At 44.1% G+C, this 21214-nt stretch overlaps 1 protein-coding gene across 2 annotated transcripts in view; it reads left to right on the top strand.

The window, feature by feature from the left end:
- The first annotated feature begins 6781 nt into the window (after positions 1–6781).
- TJP2 (tight junction protein 2) overlaps positions 6782–21214 on the top strand; it is a 138064-nt gene continuing 123631 nt past the window's right edge. Inside the window, exon 1 of one of the 2 annotated variants that reach the window (XM_032635390.1) lies at positions 6782–12661. The gene's annotated coding sequence lies outside the window, so the exon portion shown is untranslated. The remainder of the gene's footprint in view (positions 12662–21214) is intronic. The other variant, XM_032635388.1, reaches the window with a different exon arrangement.

Below are 21214 nucleotides of genomic sequence, written 5' to 3'. Positions count from 1 at the left end.
ACTTGGTCACCAGAAATACCTCTAGACCTTAATCTGTTCAGCTAACCTAATAACTTGTCATTCATGAAACCTTCATATGTTCTGCATTCTGCATCCGATTCTTCCTGTTCAGTGAAAGATCCAAATCATGATTTCTGACTTAGGTGGATATTTGAAAGATTAACTTGCTGTGCCAATATCATACGGGAGTCACAACACCAAGCCTTGTGCCACAGTCACATAAAGAAAATTAAGGGATACACAAAAGAAATGAACATGTTGGCTTCCTTTGAGTTGCCCTTCAAATTTGCTTTCTTTGGAAACTTGCATAGAAACTTAAATATGTTTGCCCAAGGTGGGTGCTTGTTTTCTTACTGATATGAAAAGCAGTAAGAGGAAATGGAGTTGTTTTGCCTGTAAGGAGGAGCAATCCTTGTAAACAGAGGCTGAGTCAGTGAAAATTCACAGTGTATGAATCTGGGGGTATGTAGGGACTTCCCTGGCGGTCCAGTGGTTAAGACCCCCCCTTCCAATGAAGGGGGTGCAGGTTCGATCCCTGGTCGGGGAGCTAAGATTCCCACCTGTCTTGGGGTCAAGAAACCAAAACAGAAGCAACATTGTAACAAATTCAATAAAGATTTTTAAAATGGTCCACATCAAAAAAAAAAAAAAAAGAATTTGGGGGTGTGTATAATGAGTTTGCAAAATTTTCTACAGGGCTGATACAGCGTGCCATAGTTAGGGTTACATATATTGTGTGTTTGGGCAGGGAAAGCAGAGACTCTACAGTTTATAAAGAAGCTGCAAGTACAACGTGATGTGTTGAATAACCCATCACTAACTACATATCTCCCTGGGGTTTAATTTTACAAGTTCATAATCCTTTATCTGAAACTCTTGGGCCATGTGTTTTGGAATTCAAAATTTTTTTTCAGAAATGTGGTGCATATACTACATAGCATTACGTGATACTTCCAGCAGAGTCTGGAATTATTTAAACCCATCGATATATTCCCAGTGAAATGTATAATTATTTGTACTAGGTAGAATAAATAAGGATCATAAACAGACTTACATCAACAGTTCAGGTCAGATTCTGCTGCCAAATTAGTTTGAGCACCAAACCTTTGGTTTCAGAGGCAAAACTCTGAAATTTCAGAATTGTGGCTAAGGGATTGTAGATTTATATACCCTTTCTCTGTGTAATTCTGAAAAGCAAGCAATTGCTTCAACCAATCTTATGAGTAGCTAGGATGCTATGAATCAACAATCTGGGTCTGGGCAGGAAGGAATTACTCAACACCACATCCTTCTACACACTGCGGATGTGTCTGTAACAGGAGGTCTTTTGTTGGGGGGTATTTGGTATATATCAGTGGGACCTGAAAACACACAAGTAAGAACTAATAGACTTATGCAGGGCGCTTTTTTCTGGCTCACCAGAAAGCAGAAACCCAATGAATCATATCCCGCTAGGCAGGTGCAGGCAACAGACAACTGATACCTCCCAAGTGTATTTGAAAGGATCTTATTACCTAAGATCCTAAGGGGGTTGTTGCCTTGTTGCCTTGGCAACCATAGGTAAGGATAATGAAGTCAGCTCATTTTAGTCACTCTTCAGTTCTCAATACACTTCCTCGCAGACATGGCTGCCTAACGGTTGCCAGACCTGCACTCAGGACATATTTCTTCTCCTGGAAGGTTCACGTGGCACCTGTGGCTGCTCTATCCCTGGGCGTGCTCGTGGACCATGCTCTCCAAACAGGCCACACGCTGGACAGCCTCTGGTTTCTGTCTCCTGGGTTTCAGATTAGCTAGCCCAACGCAAAGCAACCTGGACAATGTGGGTCGTAGGATGGCTTGGGAGCCAGGTGAGTAGCTTTTCATTTTTTCCTCACTGTGGGTATTTCCTAGTGAAGGAACATATAGAACTTTCTTGACAGGAGCCTTTACTCATATCAAGTCAAGAAATTAATATTTTACTTTTGACTTATTATTCAATAAGGAAAGCATACCTTGATGAGGAGACTAATTTTTCAACTCAACACATTATTTTTTATTTTTGGCTGCATTGGGTCTTCGTTGTTGCATGTGGGCTTTCCCTAGTTGCGGCGAATGGGGGCTCCTCTTAATTGCAGTGCGCGGGCTTCTCATTGCGGTGGCTTCTCTTGTTGCGGAGCACGGGCTCTAGGCATGTGGGCTTCAGCAGTTGTGACTCGCGGGCTCTAGAGCGCAGGCTTAGTAGTTGTGGTGCACGGGCTTAGTTGCTTCACAGCATGTGGGATCTTCCCGGACCAGAGATTGAACCCGTGTCACCTGCATTGGCAGGCAGATTCTTAACCACTGCACCACCAGGGAAGTCCTTATGAATATGTTGAGCACATATTATGTGTCACTGTGCCAGGTGTAAGCAGTATCTGCAAAAAGTTGAGAGGCTAGAGTAAGTGTGTATGGGTATGTGTGACTGTGGAACTAGGAATAGCCTTAGGAGCTATGTTTGGCTTATGTAAGCACAAAAGCTTACAGGAAAGCTCATAGGCAGACTCAGCTGGTGCAGGCTTTTGCCTACCCTATACACTAGATGTCTGAAGGTGGAGGAACGGTCTTGGACCCATGAAGATCAAAACCACAGGCAGAGGGCTTCCCTGCTGGCACAGTGGTTGAGAATCTGCCTGCCAATGCAGCGGACATGGGTTCGAGTCCTGGTCAAGGAAGATCCCACATGCCACAGAGCAACTAAGCCCATGCGCCACAACTACTGAGCTTGTGCTCTAGAGCTCGCATGCTGCAACTACTGAAACCCGCGCACCTAGAGCCCGTGCTCCGCAACAAGAGAAGCCACCGCAATGAGAAGCCTGCGCACTGCAATGAAGAGTAGCCCCGCTCCCCGCAGCTAGAGAAAGACCGCGCACAGCAACGAAGACCCAACGCAGCCAATAATAAATAAGTAAATAAATAAATAAATTTATTTTTAAAAAAAACACAGGCAAAGATGGCAGAGCAGAAAGAATGGAAAAACCTTGTCCCCTGTGTTGTTGTTGGGTTTTTCTTGTCCCCTGCTTTAATCTTAGAATTGCTTTACAAAAACAAACAAACAAAAAAAACCCGAACTGTTTACCTCCAAATATTTCATGATGTGAAACAAAATAAAGGCCTATCTTGTTTGGCCACTATGGTTGAGATTCTGTTATCTATAGCCAGTTATAATCCTGATACAATGGTCTTCTAGAGTTTTTCCTCTGTGTATGTAGATACATAAATTCTAACACTAACAACAATCTATGAAGCAGGTAATATTAGCCTTATTTTTAAAAGGGAAAACAGGTTCAGGTAAATCCAGGGAGCTTACCTCAGTCACTCAACTGGAAAGTTACCACACTGGGATGTATGCCCAGGTCTGGGGGACTCCAATACCCAATGTTCTTTCTCCTGTACCGTGTGCCTCTCTCTAGAGTTCCTGGACTGGCAGAGGAAGACACCCCTCCAAGTCTCTTTTTTTTTTTTTTTTTTGCGGTACGCGGGCCTCTCACTGTTGTGGCCTCTCCCGTTGCGGAGCATAGGCTCCAGACGCGCAGGCTCAGCGGCCATGGCTCACGGGCCCAGCCGCTCCGCGGGCATGTGGGATCTTCCCAGACCGGGGCACGAACCCGTGTCCCCTGCATCGGCAGGCGGACTCTCAACCACTGCGCCACCAGGGAAGACCTGTTGTGTTTTTAAATTGTGGCTATTGACTTAAGCAGAAGAATCCCTCAATCAATTAACATGCTTATATAACATCAGTTTAGGGTCACAGGCATTCTATGCCAAATAAATACTCATTAAAATGTGAGCCCAGGGCTTCCCTGGTGGCGCAGTGGTTGAGAGTCCGCCTGCCGGTGCAGGGGACGCGGGTTCGTGCCCTGGTCTGGGAGGATCCCGCGTGCCGCGGAGCGGCTGGGCCCGTGAGCCGTGGCTGCTGGGCCTGCGCGTCCGGAGCCTGTGCTCTGCAGCGGGAGAGGCCACAGCAGTGAGGGGCCCGCGTACTGCCAAAAAACAAAAAACAAAAAACAAAAAACAAAAAAACAAAAACAAAAAAAAATGTGAGCCCATAATTTTGGTCATGTCCCTAACACCCCTACTATTACCCGATGCATAATAAGCACAGGTGCAATTCAACTGTATCTCAGCCTCTAACTTCTATGATTGATCTATACATGTAAATACCAGTTGTAATTATTACAAAACTATTAGTTTATTGTTTAAAGCTTTTTGAGCATCATGAGAAAAATGATTTTTACACAAAACACTATAAATAACCACATCCTTGTTTTTCTACTAAGTTGTTCAATGAATTTATCCATATCTATATATATTTCTATCTCCCTGGAAATTCCAGCACCAGGGAAAGTATGCTTTTCATGCATATTTAAAATTAATATTCACCAGAAGCTTAACTAAAACTAGAGAATGGACAAAGTACTATATTTTGTACTAAAACAAGTACTAAAGCAAGACAAAGTACTATATTTTTATGAGCTGTTTGTCAAAGTCCAAATAATTAACATTGTTGAATGTCATAAGGCAGGCAGTGTGCCACTTACTTGAACTGATATTTTCTTAGAAAAACTTCCAAAGCTTTGGCCATAGGAACTATGAATCTAGAGGTACCTCCTGGCTCTAAACAGAGAATCGTAAATTGGATGACTTAAGATGTCATGCCAAAGTAGAGCAACTACAGAGGGTGTTAAAGGAGATCAAAGTAATCTTCAACCCAGTGATTGCTGAGCATGGCTCTTGACTTGCTTCTCAACACTGTGACCGGCAGCCACACATGGGGTGTTTAGCTGCCCCATTCCTGCCTTTGCCCAGGGAGAAGGTGGGGCTGCTGCCTGCTGTGGCCCCATGGAGGAGGGCCTTGGCCCAGGAGCAGCCCTGCTCTCAGGTGTGTCTGGGGATGAGGCCAGGGTAAGGACTGTTGAAAGAGCACTTAGCAGTCCTTTGACCCATGCAGTCATGGCCTGTTTCTCGGAGCTGCAGCCGGCCTCATTCAATCTTCAGAGAGCACTAGAGCCCCATGACCATGACCTCCCACCAAGTCTCCCTCAAGACAGCTGTGCTCCATCCCCCTAGGATCACGACAAGTGTCAGTCGGAAGATGGCTGGCAGGTTTTCTAGTCCACCCCATGCATTCATTTTACTTTTGCTTTTAATTAAATTCAAAACAGTACCCCAAAAATGCAGGTCTGTCTTCACCATTCACTTCTCCCCCTAAATCACAGCTTCTCCCACTCACTTTTCCAGTTAACCACATTTGCCAAGATGCAGAGCATCCTTCCAGCCCTTTTTCTACTCATTTGCATATAGATGTGCATGTATTTATTGCATAAGCAGGTTCATACCATATGTATTGTTCTGCGACTTGCCCTTTTTTTTTTTAGCAAGCGTGTCTTGAAGAACTTTGCATATTGGCTCATATAGATTAGCTCACTGCTTTTTTTTTTTTTTTTTGTGGTACGCGGGCCTCTCACTGCTGCGGCCTCTCCCGCTGCAGAGCACAGGCTCCGGACGTGCAGGCTCAGCGGCCATGGCTCACGGGCCCAGCCTCTCCACGACATGTGGGATCCTCCCAGACCAGGCCACGAACCCGTGTCCCCTGCATCGGCAGGCGGACTCTCAACCACTGCGCCACCAGGGAAGCCCCTAGCTCACTGCTTTTAACTGATGGAGAGCGCTCCTCAGTCGGTCAGCAGAAACAGCTTAAAAAGTTGTGACCCCCAAATCAGACAAAGCCAAGAAAGACATCAGAATTCAATTCAATCCCCCTCCCTCAATTTTTATACAGGAAAAAAATCAAACATACAAAATACTGGAAAGACTAGTATAGGAAACACACACATACACTCCACTAGATTCAACAACTGTTACCACTTTCATTGGCTGTCATTTTAATATCTGCTAGAGCTGTTTGGTTCTAAGTTGAGAGGTATATGGAAAGAAGCAGGATTCATTAAGTCCCAAGGTCTTAAGAATTAGGAAGAAAAGACATTTACAAATTGTAAGAGCCAAAGAAATATAAAACCTTCTCAGGTGCATGGAAGGTGCACATTTCTATGAGTAGAAGAATTAGTAACCTAGGGATGTGGGCTAGAAGGCTACCCCTTCTTGAAATTCTGGAGTGACTGGCATAAGTATAAATGATGTTTAGTGAGTTCCACCCAGCTGCATTTTTCTGGTAGCTATGCATCTCTGACATACTTAGGTAAAGTATGGGATGATATATGTATTTATCCCCAAAGACAGGGGATGATATATGTATTTACTTGATGAGTGAAAAGAAGAATCACTCTTTTTGCCTGCAAATTCTGATGGTCTGAAATGGTCTGAAATCTTTTCCTTAAAGTTCACTAAGAAAGTAATCATCTGCCTAGAGGGTGGGCATCCTTTGATGCAAAGGAAAACTTAAAATCAAATATAGAAATGGAATATTATACGGGAATAAAATTGGATGAAATATAGCTATACTCAAGAAGCTGAATAAATCTTAGAAACATAATTTGCAGTGAAAAACAGCTGGTTGCAGAAGACTACATACAGTGTGATTCTATTCTTATAAAGCTCAAAAACTAGCAAATCCGAACAATATATTGTTTAGGAAGATGTACATGTCTTGGTAAAAAAAATTTTTTTTCATGAATGCATAAATTATGATAGTGATTACCTTGAAATGGATGGGGGTGGTGAGTAGGATTTGCAAGCATGTGGCATAATCAAAAACACTGGTAATGTTCTATCTTTTTTTTTTTTTTTTTTTTTTTTTATGCGTTACGCGGGCCTCTCACTGTTGTGGCCTCTCCCGTTGCGGAGGACAGGCTCCGGACGCGCAGGCTCAGCGGCCATGGCTCACGGGCCCAGCCGCTCCGCGGCATGTGGGATCCTCCCAGACCGGGGCACGAACCCGTGTCCCCTGCATCGGCAGGCGGACTCTCAACCACTGCGCCACCAGGGAAGCCCCTAATGTTCTATCTTTTTAAAAAAAATTTTTTGGCTGCATTGGGTCTTCGTTGCCATGCATGGGCTTTCTCTAGTTGCGTAGAGCCGGAGCTACTCTTTGTTGCAGGGTGTGGGCTTCTCATTGTGGTGGCTTCTCTTATGGCGGAGCATGGGCTCTAGTGCATGGGTTTCAGTAGTTGCGGCACGTGGGTTCAGTAGTTGTGGCTCGTGGGCCCTAGAGCACAGGCCCAGTAGTTGTGGCTCACGGGCTTAGTTGCTCCGTGGCATGTGGGATCTTCCCAGACCAGGGCTTGAACCCGTGTCCCCTGCATTGGCAAGCAGATTCTTAACCACTGCACCACCAGGGAAGTCCAGGTAATGTTCTATTGATTAACAGTGTGGTGGATTCCTACATTCATTTTATTATATGCTCCCAAGCTTACATAGATGGTACTTATATTATTTTGTATGTATCAAATATAACATAATAAAATTTTGTAGATGAAAATAAAAGCTAGACTTACAAGATAGAATAATAAAAATGTGTAAAATTAAAGCCTAAAGAAGAATTAGTGTTTGGGATCTGTAACTTTAATTAACTGGATACTCATTTTGGAACCAAAGCAAACCTCTGAATAGTTCATACAAAAAACTACCCTGAAAGGTACCAAAATACATTTACCACATCATCCAAATGTACCACTGTTTATCTAGCCATTCTTTTAGTGGCATTTAATTTTAATTTTTTGCTATTCTAACACAGAGGAATAAGCATTCTTAAATATATTTCTTTCAATATGTGTGTAAATATTTGTGGGGTATCTAGGTATCTAGATACCTAGATACCTAGAAATGGAGCTGCCAGGTCAAAGAGTGAAAGACTGAAGTTTAGACTCAAGGAAATTAAATATAAATCTGTGGCCTGGGTGGTGGGGCATTGCAGAGGGAATTGGAGGAAGATGGCCAAACTTCCAGTTATATTATTATAAGATATTATAAGATAAATATTATAGCATAAATAAATACTAGGGATGTAATGTACAACATGCTAACTATAGCTACCACTGCTGTATGATATGCAGAAAAGTTAAAAGGGTAAATCCTAAGAGTTCTCATCACAAAGAGAACACTTTTTTTCCCTTTTTATTGTATCAATATTCACGATGGATATCAATATCCATGATGATGGATTTTAGCTGAACCTATTATGGTAATCATTTCCCAATATGTGTAAATGAAACCATCATGCTCTATGCCTTAAACTTATACAGTCATGTATGATGATTATTCCTTAATAAAACTGGAAAAAATGCAAAACTCAGGATCATACAGGCAGCAAGTAGCAAAGTCAAAACAAGAAACAAGGCTCTTTCTGGGGCTCGATAATGCACTTATTGCCCATAAAGAAAACACCTATCTCACCAAGGCAAGTGCCCCACTTTAGACTGTGATTTGACCCTTTCCCCATCCTGTCTGTCCAGTCTGCAGGTGAAGCACAGTATTGATTTCAGAACCTCAGGACACAGAATACAAGAGCTCCCTGTCACGAGAGGCAGCAGAATAGGGCTTTGTCTCCCGGGAAGGCAAGACGGTTTCTATGGGACCGACTTGGTGTCAGTGGTGGGAAGGGAACCTCTGCTGAGTTCTGAGTCAGAACCCAGAGTTCTTGTCCCATTTTTCAGAGTACTGTCCCTACGGTCCATGGGAGTGTCTTTTTTTATTTCTAAGAGCAGATTTTGCAATGTTTAGTCTTCAGAGTGGAAATATTTAATACTGGATATGCTGTTTTGCTGAGTACAGGAAAGCACAAAGGCATACATAAAGCCTATAACCAGAACGAAAAGAGTGGGTGGGAAAGACAAAGAGAATGTCAGTTACCAGCAGGGCCAGCCAGAGTCCCTTTCTTCCCACCTGAACACATTCAAAGAAAATCCAGAATCCAAGTCTTCTCTGAAATGTTCATTTCATTTCAGATACAGAAAGAAATTAAACAGGTGTTTTATTTTGTGTATGTCTGTATATGTGTGTGTGTGTGTGTGTGTGTGTATGGCACCCAAACACATGTAGTAGCAACACCAACTCCATACAGTAGATTAAATCAGTGGCATGTGATTAAAATATTTTTAAAATTTCCCTAAAATTTTACTAACTTAGGGACTATCAAGTTTCCCCAAATATCTCACCATTTTGAATCAGGCCCCAAACAAGAAATACATGGTGTATTTTATTGGTATCACTTAAGTCTTTTAATCTATATGTTTCTTACCTCATCATTTTTAATGCCTTGCTACTTTTTGAGGAAACTGGGTCATTTGTCTTTTCGAGTTTCTCACATTCTGGATTTTGTTGATCATGCCCCCAGTAGCGTTAACACATTCCTCTATTCCAGTAGTTCCTCTAAACTGGTAGTTGGATCTAGAGCTTGATCAGATTCAGGTTTGCTCTTTTTTGGCAAGAATGTGTCATTTGCAGTGTTGCATATTTCTATCATATTGCACATAATGTCTGGTGATCTTTTCTATGAGATTAGTGGCCACTGATGACCATTGCCTTGATCCATTATTTTATAGGGTTTTGGAAAATACTGATATTCTTATTTATTTGCTAGAATAATTTCCTCATCAACTATTTAGTTACCCTGAGATACAGGTTGTACAGGTCTTAGCTTGGGTTTCCCAGGAAGCAGAGTTCTTGAGACATGGGCTTTATTGGAAGCATGGTCCTAGGGAAAGAAGTGAGGGGTGGGGAAGCCAAGAGAGCCAATTCAAGCCCGGTAGGCTGCGGCTTCAAGCACCTGATTGGTTGATTCTTTGTGACTTGATTTCTGAGAAGTTTTATAGACTGAGTTTCAGGACACTTTGTCCTGGGAGAAAAGGAAGGAATATTTATTTATCAGCTTCTATCCCCCACTGGTCTTAGGTTAGACCACGAAACATTAACTCACGCACCCTTCAGGGTGGTGTATGTATAGGCACCTAGATAGTTTCCATGGATCCCCACACTGGCATTAACAGGGAAATGCTGGGGTAGAAGGTAGGAGATGAGGTTATTTGGGTTGTTCCTGTATGAAGGTGGAAAGAGCCCACGTAGAACTTACTGTTGCAGCAGTGGCTGCAATAAGAGACAGGTGAGGCAAAGAAGATCTGAAGTGGTACATATGAAGTGTTAGATACAGTCCAGAAGAGGCAGGTAAAACGTGTAATTCTCTCTTGCAATTTACCAGCTTTCAAAATAATGAATTAGTTCTACTGCATCTGCAAAGGTAACCAATCAGGGTTTTTTACCCCATTTTTAAGTATCCCTGTGAATCATGGAGATATACATATTTGATATGTCTCAATTCATTGCAGTTATTTTCCTTACTGATGCTCAAATTTATCCCACTTTAGCCAGTGGGTGCTTCTACAGGTTGGCTTCCGCTTCCATTTCATGTGAACCTATTCGTTTTTGATAGCTTCCTTGCTTTCTGAATTGACAAGATGCTCCAGTCTTATTTTGGGTACTTCTTACATTTAAATTAAAATAAATCACTTCTCCAAGTAGGTCTAGTTCCTTTTAGGGGAAAATGCTATTTAGAGACTACAATCTGGGATCTAAGAGTGCTTACTCCTACTAGGTTGGTCACTGGTGGACATTTTGAGTAAAAGACCTTGGAAAAACATTTTTTAAGTATATCATGAGTTCTAAATGATAATTTCAATTCAAATTTAATATCGCTTAACCTGATTTTGTATTTATCTCTTTTATTCTGAAAAACATTGATTCTTAAAAACACTAACATAAATTACTAATAACATTGTGATTACTGAAAAGCTGTTTCTGTTTTGTTTTTTAACATTCTCTTCATCCTTAGGGTATATTCCTAAGGGATGTAGAGTCAAATAATCGTGTTTTAAAGTCACCTCACATAATTTCCCTTTACGTGGTTAAGCCAACAACTTGATACTACATTCATTAGTTGCATTTTGCTTTTTAAATTTTTGATTTAATTTTTCATAATTATGTAAAATTGACATCATTCCAAAGTCAAAACTACAAAATCAGATATAGTCAGAGAAGTCTAGCCTCTATTCTTGTACCTTCCATCTTGTTTCATCTCTCCCAAATAAGTAACCATTTAATAATTTATCTTTCCATTTAAAAAATACATAAGCAAATGTATCTATGTGTTCCTGCTTTCTTAGATAAACAGTAAGACACTATTTACACCTTTATTCATCTTGCCAGCACTATGTTTCTGACAAACTACTGCTCATCTTTTTAAAAACTGTACTGTCCTCTAGGCTCAATCTACTCACTTCTTGGAATAACTTGTTGATATGTACTCCCCCCGCCAAAGTCTAAACTAAATGAACTTTAGTTTTACTTATTCAATTACTTCTGGCAAACGTTTGTGTCAGGGAAGAGGAAAGGGGGGCTTGGCAATCATAAGCAAAGCTGTCTCGAATGAATGAGGGTATGATCTTGCCAGGATTTTTTTTTGGTAGTAAAATACACAACATAAATTGACCATTCAAACCATTTTTAAGCACACAATTCAGGAGCATTAAGTACATTCACATAGTTGTGCAACCAACACCACCATCCATCTCTACAACTTTTTCATCATCCCAAGTGGAAACTCTGCACCCATTAAACAATAAGTCCCCATAACCTTCCCAGGATTTTTAACAAGACTAAGTGGAAGAGGCACCTGCTTGCCAGTTGCACGCTTGGGTACTAGGAGGATTCTGCCCTCCCAGCGGAGCAGAGATTCCCGTGGTGACTAAGCCAGCCCTCGGGTTAACGCTCCCGCCCTCACCTATTGTCCCAGCGGGAGGAACCGGTATTTCCGGATTGGGGCCTCAGACCCTGTGATCCGGCTAAGGGCGAGGTTGGTGGAGGAGGGGAACGGAAGCTGATCATATAAGTTAACTTTCCACCAAAATAATTAACCTGCCTTCCCATCCCACCCTCCCCACCCCCACCCCCCGCCAATACCACCAAACACCCACAATGGTCCACAACGATCCTCCCGTAGTTTTTGAAAGGGGAACGACGCTCACCCCTTCCTTGCTCACACCCCTGGAAGGGATCGAAAAGCCGACCAGGTCACGAAGAAAGAAGGCAGCACAGCGAATTCCGCTTGCCCTTCGGTGGGAAGAAAGCTCAGCGGCAGTTTTGCAGAGAAGAGGCAGGGGAGTGGGCGCGCGGGCTGGAGTGACCAAGTGGTCCCTGCGGCCGCAGCCCCTACCCCAACGCTGGGTGGCGTGTGTGAGCCACCTCTGTCCTTCCCAGTACCCCAAAGTAGCACTGCAATAAACTACATTTCTCCTCCGGCTCGCGCGCTAGGCACCCTCGGGGGCTCGAAGTAAGCAGGTGACAGCCGCTGCCCACCCTCGTCTCCTCCAGGCCGCCGCTCTCTGGCTCACCGCCGCCCCGATCCCCCTGCCCCCACCCTGGATTTTTTTTTTCTTTCTCCCAAACCTCCAAACAGGAAATAGCTTGAGTCACAATAAGACACAGGAGCAGCGGCCGAGGGCACTCGCGCCCGCCCATTCGCTGGGCCGCCTCCAGCACTCCGGCTCCGCGAGGCGCCGCCGGCGACGCGCGCGAAGAGCGCAGTGAACACCCGCCCAGCAGCCGGCGCCGCGTCGGAGGCTCCCAGGCGCCCGTCAGAGCCGCCTTCGCCCTGCCCCCGACTCCGCCGACTGCGGCCGCCACCCGCCTCCAGGCGAGTACCCTCCTCCCGGTCCTTCGCTGGCCACTGAGCGCCCGCAGGCGTCCCGGCGCTGCCCTCCGCGAGGCCGGAGAAAAGCCTCCACGCTCCGGCAGCCTCCACGCTCCGGCAGCGCCTGGCATATCTCCCTCCGGTCCCGACTCTGGCGGGGGAGGGCTTTGCGGGCTGCGGCGGGGCGCTTGCCCCCTGGTCCTTCATGGGGGCGGAGGTGGGGGGCAGCGTGAGTAAATGCTCTGTCACCCCATGCCCCTGTGGATTCGGGCTGGACTTTATTGGGCATTGATTATTTTCCCTTTCTGGGGATGCTTAACTGACTTTTGCCTCCCCATACCCCCCTCCGGGATGACAGTCACGGGGTTTCTCTTGGGGACCATTCTGGAAGTGGGTTTGGGCGCGCAGCTGGGGCAGCTACAGGTGACTGGGAGCCACCTTCTTTTTCCTACCTGGTCTGGAGCCTTCTCCCCCAAGGGATGGGAGCTGTTTCACTTTCTGTTGAGCTTCTCTTGAACCAGATTCAAAGGGCCTCTGAGTTTCTGTCGGCGCAGTCAGCGTTTACAGTAGCTGGAGGGGGCAGGATCTGGTGGCTTGGATTTACGCGGGCCGAGGGAGGCGCTGGCTAGTTGAGAGCAGGTGGGCGCCGCCTGGGCTGCCGGCGGAGTCTCAGCCGCGGAGCCTGGAAAGTGCGCACACCTGAGAACCCCGGAGATGCTTGTCAGCCCACGCAGCCCGGGAGCCGAGATCTGTGCTCCCAGCTCGACAGAGTTTGAGGGAACTTTTTTTTTTTTTTTTTTTGCACTTTCTGACCCATTTGTAAGGAAGGGGCCGAGCTTCTCAACATGCTGGGTGTTGTCAGTCTTCAAGGGCTACATTGTGAGGTTCTTCTATAGGGAACTCAGTCAAAACTGAGTTGGACATCTTTATGTTGGATAAAGGCCACTGAATTCCAGGCATTCTTCGAGCTTGAGAAGGGTGTTTTCAAGACTGTTTTGAAGTCGGCTTGAGGGCTTTCTGCGGAACTGCCGCTGTCAATTATCCTTATCAGCTGCGGCTGCTTGCTAGTCCCAGGGTGAGTGGGTTCTCTTAGAAGGCTCCATTCAGTCAGGCCTTCTATCCAAGTTTCTCAGCGCACTTTTACAAACTGTGGTTGGGAGGTAAGTTAAGACCTTAGCCAATTCTTCTGAAACACATGATCAACCCTCCACGTTTCCCGGTGAGGGGGACCGTGGTTCTAAAGGGTTAGATTGATAGGGTGACTGTCTTTACGTCAAACGCGCTGGGGCCTTGCGGCTTTGAGTGAGGTTCAAGGTCCAGCAACAGCGGTATCACCTGGGGGCCTGTTAAAAATACAGGACTTCACGCCTGACGAGGCAGGGGAAGCGGGTTCGTGCCCCGGTCCGGGAAGATCCCACATGCCGCGGAGCGGCTGGGCCCGTGAGCCATGGCCGCTGAGCCTGCGCGTCCGGAGCCTGTGCTCCGCAACGGGAGAGGCCACAACAGTGAGAGGCCCGCGTACCGCAAAAAAATAATAATAATAATTTTAAAAAATACAGGACTTCAGACCTACCCAGAACTGCTCAATCAAGGTCCCCAGGGGACCCTTTGCATATTAAGGCTTGAGTCTGGCAGAGGGTTACGTTGGGGTGAAGTTTTTTGTCCAGTTTGAAGAAGTGATTTACATTTCCCTACATGTCCATCCAGTCCTACATGTGAACCTTCGTTTTGCCAGATCAGGACAAACACACTACAGCTTTATGGGTCACAGCACCTCCACCCCAGGTGACAGGCTCCTTAAGCCTTTGGGTTTTTTGTTTCTAGGTACTTTGATTCTTTCATCGTTATTATTGTGATAAAATACACACAACATAAAATTTGTCATTTTAACCATTTTTCTTTTTTTTCTTTTTTTCCTGCCCCTCTAGGCGTCTTGTGGGATCTTATTTCCCCCACCAGGGATTGAACCCAGGCCCTCAGTAATAAAAGTGCAGAGTCCTAACCACCATTTTTTTTTTTTTTTTTGTGGTATGCGGGCTTCTCACTGTTGTGAGAAGCCCCCTAACCACCATTTTTAAGAGTACAATTCAGTGGCGTTAAGTACAGTCACAATGTTGTGCAACCATCACCACTATCGTTTTCCAGAACTTTTTCATCGTCCCAAACAGAAACTCTGTACCCATTAAAGAATACCCTATTCCCCGCTCTTCCCAGCCCCTGAGCTTCCGGATACTGTTAATGACATTTTCTGTAGGGTACAGAAAAGGTTGAACAGGAATGTAAAGTAAAATTAAAATCATCTTCTCAGAATATGAATAAACGTTTGGAAATTCCTGGGTCACTGGCCTGGTGGACTTGGCATTTTAACTGCAGATTCTTGAAGTGCGTGTGCTTTCTTTTAATGGAGACAACCTGAAACCATGAGGGCTTCCTCTTTGGTCTGGTTGGAAAGGAATGGAACTACCCAGGGCTCAATCTGCACTGATTAACTAGGTGCACATGACTGGTAAAATCTCTGTGCTTCTTTTAACTGGCTTTATTTTAGGGGTCATGTTTACATTGAGTTTAGCATTTTGTTTTTGTTTTTTAATACTGATCCAAACTCATTGTTGAAAGTAGTTGAAAGAAAGCTTAAGAAAAAGTGTTGTTGCTGGCGTATATATAGGAGGAAGAAAGATTTGAAATAATTTTCTAAAAGACCCCAATCTATTTTGTTACTGCTTTAATGTTAAGTGAGTCTAATGGTCCAAGAACATTATTTCTGGTTGTAAAACTGTTTGTATAATTTAGAAAAGCTTTGTTGTTGTTGTTTCAATTGAAGTATAGTTGATTTACAATGATTAATTTCAGGTGTACAGCAAAGTGATTCACTTACACACATATGTATATCCTTAAGATTCTTTCCCATTATAGGTTATTACAAGACATTGAATACAGTTCACTGTGCCATACAGTAGGTCTTTGTTGTTTATTTATTTTGTAGATAGTAGTGTGTATCTGTTAATCCCAAACTCCTAATTTATAGAAAGCTTTGCAATACTGAAAGTAATCTGCTTGCATCTGCTCAAAATTATCCAGGTTGTGGTTTGAGGACATGCTTTTCAGTGAGAACAGAAATGTGAATTGGCAAGCTAATAAAAATGGTTTCATTCATGATCTAACACAGGCATTGTTATAGATCAAGAATGTGATTCAGAATACATAAGTGATCAGAGATATTGGGAAGATTTCATAAGTAGCTGAATAGTGCCAGATCCTTAAAATTCTTCCCCAATTCTTTTTTCTCTAAGACCCTTGACTTTTCTTGTCTTATGACTTTCATCAGAATGGGGCTGTCACCTTGTAGGAAGGAACTTAGAGCTCCCTTTGATTGAAAAGTCCCTTTGAAATGATGAATGAAGATGATTCAGATAGGCAAGATTTGGCAGAAAATTCTCCTTTTTCATGAGATTCTTGCATTCACAAAATTTCAGAATTTTTTTTTTAAATTATGCTAAGGCAAAGAGAAAATGTTTCCCCTCCTCCACTGTGTTCTCTTCGAAATAGCAATATAGTTCAGTGTTTTGTTTGGTGAAAAAATGCTGTTTTGTAGTCCACACAGGAGAAAACATTCCTAGAAAGTGTTCGGTGAATGGATTTATCAGTAATTCAGTGATGCCTGGAGAATCACTTGGGGAGTTTAGTAAAAATGGAACCTCTCTAACTACTCCAGACCTTCTGTGAGTGAGACTCCGTGCATTGGAATCTGTAGGTTTAATAACACCTTGGGTGATTCCGATATATAATTAGGTTTGGGAGTCACACACACACATGCAAACTAAGATATTGAGAAATTAATCTGAAAGTGCAAGAGAACACAATTTTATATTAAACATGAAATAAAATTAATGATGAATTCTTCCTTAAAATTAGGTAGTCATTGTTTCAGTTTGGCAAATCGAATAAACACTTTTTGATGTTGGTCTTCATTCTTGAGATCTGAGGTTCAGAATCCTGAATGTGCAGAAAAACCCACTGGTCTCCCTAAGGTATCAAGGTATTAGACTATTTGATCCAACGTCAATGAACTTTTGTCGAGTGCCCATTTTGAATTGGGCATTTTCATATATATTCTCAATAAATCTTTACAATGACTTTGAGAGAGGTGTTTCTTTTTTTATAATATTACAGATGAGAAGACTGAAGCCTACTGTAGAATATGGTCTTTTCCATGGTCCTTCCATGTAGAATAATAAATCCCTGCCTACTAACTCCCTTTCACCTCCAAGAAACTATGTATTCATTAATTCTTTTTTTTAAATTAATTAATTAATTTATTTATGGCTGTGTTGGGTCCTCAGTGTTGTGCGCGGGCTTTCTCTAGATACGGTGAGTGGGCTCTACTCTTCATTGCGGTGCGCTGGCTTCTCATTGTGGCTTCTCTTGTTGCGGAGCCCCGGGCTCTAGGCGCGCAGACTTCAGTAGTTGTGGCACGTGGGCTCAGTAGTTGTGGCTTGCGGGCTCTAGAGTGCAGGCTCAGTAGTTGTGGTACATGGGCTTAATTGCCCCGCAGCATGTGGGAATCTTCCCAGACCAGGGATTGAACCCGTGTCACCTACATTGGCATGCGGATTCTTAACCACTGCGCCACCAGGGAAGCCCTCATTAATTCTTCATTCAAATATTTTGGAACATCAGGTACTAGCTGCTCTAGGCTTTGAAGCAAATAAAAAATGAGCCCAAACTGAAATAAATTCCAAAAGAGCAAAGGAGTCAACAGCAAAGTGTTCTTTCCATGGTACCACAAGACCTCTGATGAGTGATCAATTAGACTATACGTGGCTTGAATGTAGCATTAGCATAGCTAGTCCAGCTCCCAGAAAAAGCAAGTCATGGGCATTCTCCTTACTGAGACCGGTCAGCAGTACCGTCTCTGCATATCAACCTGATGGTATTTACGAGGCACCCCAAGATGCTACACAGTGCGGAAGAAAGGGCACAGAATTCAGGTGCAAAAGAACTGATACTTACCCTGACCCGCTGACTGAGCGGGAATAAACCTCATAAACTTGGAGCCACCGTGTTCCTAAATGTAAAATTAGGGAAATAATTATCTCCCCCTAAGATTATAGTAAGGACTCAGAAAGACCTTTTTTATAAAAATGCTTGTAAACTGTAAAATGATAATAAAAATGTCTTACCTTCATTTGGGAGAAATTTATAATGCAAAGGAGACAGAAGAAGCCACATATCTGAGGTACCTCACACATTTTGCTTAACTGAGTTTGTTTGTAATTCTCTTCTAGCTTCTAGGTCATTCTTTAAAAAACAGTTTTATTGAGATGTAATTCACGTGCTACACAATTCACCTATAAAGTGTGGAATTCATTGATTTTGAGTATATTCACAGAGTTGTGCAACCATCACCAGACTCAATTTCAGGACCTTTTTGTTGCCCTAAAAAGAACACCACCCCTTCGTGAAGCCCTTCCACCCCTTAGCTGGCACCTTCTAATGCCCTATTTCCCCCACCTTAAGCAACCACTAATCTACTTTCTGTCTATAGATTTGCCTATTCTGGACATTTGATATAAATGGAATTATACAATATGTGGTCCTATATTTCTGGCTTCTTTCATTTAGCATAATGTTTTCAAGGTTTATCTACATTGCAGCATGTATCAGAGCTTTCTTCTTTTTATTGCCAAATAATGTTCCATTGTGTTTATCACATTTTGTTTATCCATTCATCTGTTGATGGACATTTGGGTTGTTTCTACTTTTTGCCTATTAGGAATAATACTGCTGTGAACATTCATGTTTTTATGTGGGCATATTTTTTCATGTCTTTGGGGTACATACCTACAAGTGAAAAACATATCTAACTCTATATTTAACATTTTCAGGAACTGCCAGACTTTTCCAGAGTAGGTGCACTAGTTTACTATCTCATCAGCAATGTGTGAGAGTTTCAATTTCTACACATCCAAATCAGTCTTTTTTATTTTAGCCATCCTAGTTGGTGTGAAGTAGGGTTTTTTTTGTTGTTGTTTTTTTTTTTGCGTTATGTGGGCCTCTCACCGCTGTGGCCTCCCCCGTTGTGGAGCACAGGCTCCGGACGCGCAGGCTCAGCAGCCATGGCTCACGGGCCCAGCCGCTCCGTGGCATGTGGGATCCTCCCGGACCGGGGCACGAACCCGTGTCCCCTGCATTGGCAGGCGGACTGTCAACCACTGCGCCACCAGGGAAGCCCTATTAGGGTACTCTTGATTTTATTTTCAAGTACCCCCAACAGGAGGGTAGGCTGATGGACATTTTGATGTGAGTTGGTACATTTTTGTTCTTTCCCAAGCTGCATGGGAGTGTTTTTTCTCTATAGCCGTATGGAGAATCACCTTCATGTTCTACAGTTACAAATCAGTCCTGAATTTTTAAAATACCTATTGGCATTTTTAGAGGCCCACTCTATTGAACTTGGGTTGTGCTGTTTGGCTCTTGTATTACTGGCAACTGTAGGGAGCAGTAAGAGAAACAGGGAAATCATCTGGATTTAGAAAACGAAAATCACTTCCATTTGAAAATTAAGACAGCCTTAGAATAAGCAAATGGAAATGTGCAGTTCAGTGGTCCTAACACACTGGGCTGTGTCTGAATCACCTAGAAGCTTGTTAAGACACACATTACTGACCCCCTGCGTTTGGTTTCTGAGTCAGTCAGTCTGTGGTGGGGGCCCGAGAATCTGCATCTCTAGCAAGTACCCAGGTGATGCTGATGCTGCTGGTCTGGGGGCCTCACTTAGAGAACCAGTGGATTGGAGGCATTTGGAAGTGTAGGACCGGAGCAAGAGTGAGGGAGGGGATGAGGCTCACGCATCCTGTGTGTACAGGAGCTAAGTAGAGCTGAGGAAGTAGATATGACCCAGGCTGGGCTGGGAACTGGGACATAGGGATTCTGTGGGGAGGGGTGGCTGGAAGAGAAGCCTCTGAGATGGGGGAGAGGTGGGAAGAGAATTCTGAGGAGACAAAGGCCAGTGAGGCCCCCCAGCTCCATGTAAACAGGGGACTGAGGACACGCCTCTTCACCACTTCTAGGAAGGCCAGCGTTACCAGGTAGTGGGATAGGCTGCTTGGGGACAGGGCCAAGTGTGGACTTACTTTCATAAGATAAGGCGTTCTTAGGCCACAGTCCTGGAGTCGTGACTGGCCCTCTCCCTCTTGCCTGTTACCATGAATCATAGTCAACCTAGAACCCGAGGAGCTTTGTAAGCCAGAGCAGGAGTCCTTTGTGCAAGTAGTGGCCATCGAGTTTTAGTTTTCTTCCTTTCACACCTTTGCCTGCTCAGCTTAATGGCTTAAAAAATCTGTGCTACCAGGTGTCTAGTCTCCTTAGCATAACTTGGCATAAGCCTATTCTGAGGGTGGGTGCTGACAGTCAATGCTGTGAAGGTCAGAAGGTTTGCTACAGAAAAGAAATCCAGGAAGGGCGGCGGCCCACTGCTATTGGGTCCTGTGAGGTTGAGCTGTGTCCCACCCTCCCTGCAGTTTCACAGACGTGAGACAAACATCTCCTAATTTTATTTCATATTTTTCTGAAAGGAATCCTCATTGTACCTGAGGATATAAAGCACTTCTCTTGGGTTTTGGAACAAGGCCAAAACCTGCCCCACAGTGTTCTGTGTTACCATCGGGGGGCACCTGCCGTCAGCAGAGGGAGAGGGCTTAGCATCAGTGGGTGTTATCCCTGCCCAGCTCTGCCTGTGACTTGCTGCTGAGCTCAGGAGCTGAGTAACCACCGCCTACTTTAGACTCACCTTTGTTTCCTCCATCCCACTCAGCCAGTTGCACAATTTTACATGCCTGGGGGCCCAGGGTGTGCAATTCCTCTGGTAATGGTCAGAACTGGACAGGAGGTATTTCTCAGTCCTGCTTCTGGGAGAGATTGTATCTTGGGATACTTAAGGTCACCTCCAGTTTCAGTGATTCACTAGGAAGACTCACAGGCTTAGCATATAGTCATAGCCACCTCTATGATTATTACAGGGAAATAGCACAAAGGAAAATCAGCAAATGGCAAAAGTACACGATCACAATCTGAGAACACCGGGCGCAAGCTTCCAAGTATCTTCTCCCAGTAGAGCTACGCAGGACATGCTTAATTCCACTAGACCACATGTGTGAAATGTTGCCAGCCAGGGAAGTTCATTAAAGACTCAGTACCCAGGGTATTTTTTCTGGGGACTTACTATGTTGGCATCCTCTGCAGAGCATGTACCAAAAGTTCAGACGCCCAGAAGGAAAGCAGATGTTTAGCCTAAACCGCATTATTTATGTACAGAGTTTAGGGACAGTGGACAACTCTAATCAGTCCTGAGAATGGTGGGAGATGCCTCAGACCCAAGTTCCCTGACACCGTTCAAGGGCCAGTCTTGGAAGCAGGCCTCTCAAAGGATGTTAAGGCTTTTGTGCTCAGATGGGGACGAGGATGGAAAGCAAGGACGGTGGCAGAAGCCCTTGCACTTGGAGGAGGGGTCCGTCCATGCAGCTTCAGAGGCTGGTTCTGTAGGAGTTTTTCTCCCTT

The sequence above is a fragment of the Phocoena sinus genome, chromosome 6 (assembly GCF_008692025.1).
Source record: "Phocoena sinus isolate mPhoSin1 chromosome 6, mPhoSin1.pri, whole genome shotgun sequence".
NCBI classification, from domain to species: domain Eukaryota; kingdom Metazoa; phylum Chordata; class Mammalia; order Artiodactyla; family Phocoenidae; genus Phocoena; species Phocoena sinus.
Note: the sequence above shows the minus strand (reverse complement) of the source record. Positions and strands in the feature narration are given on the sequence as shown.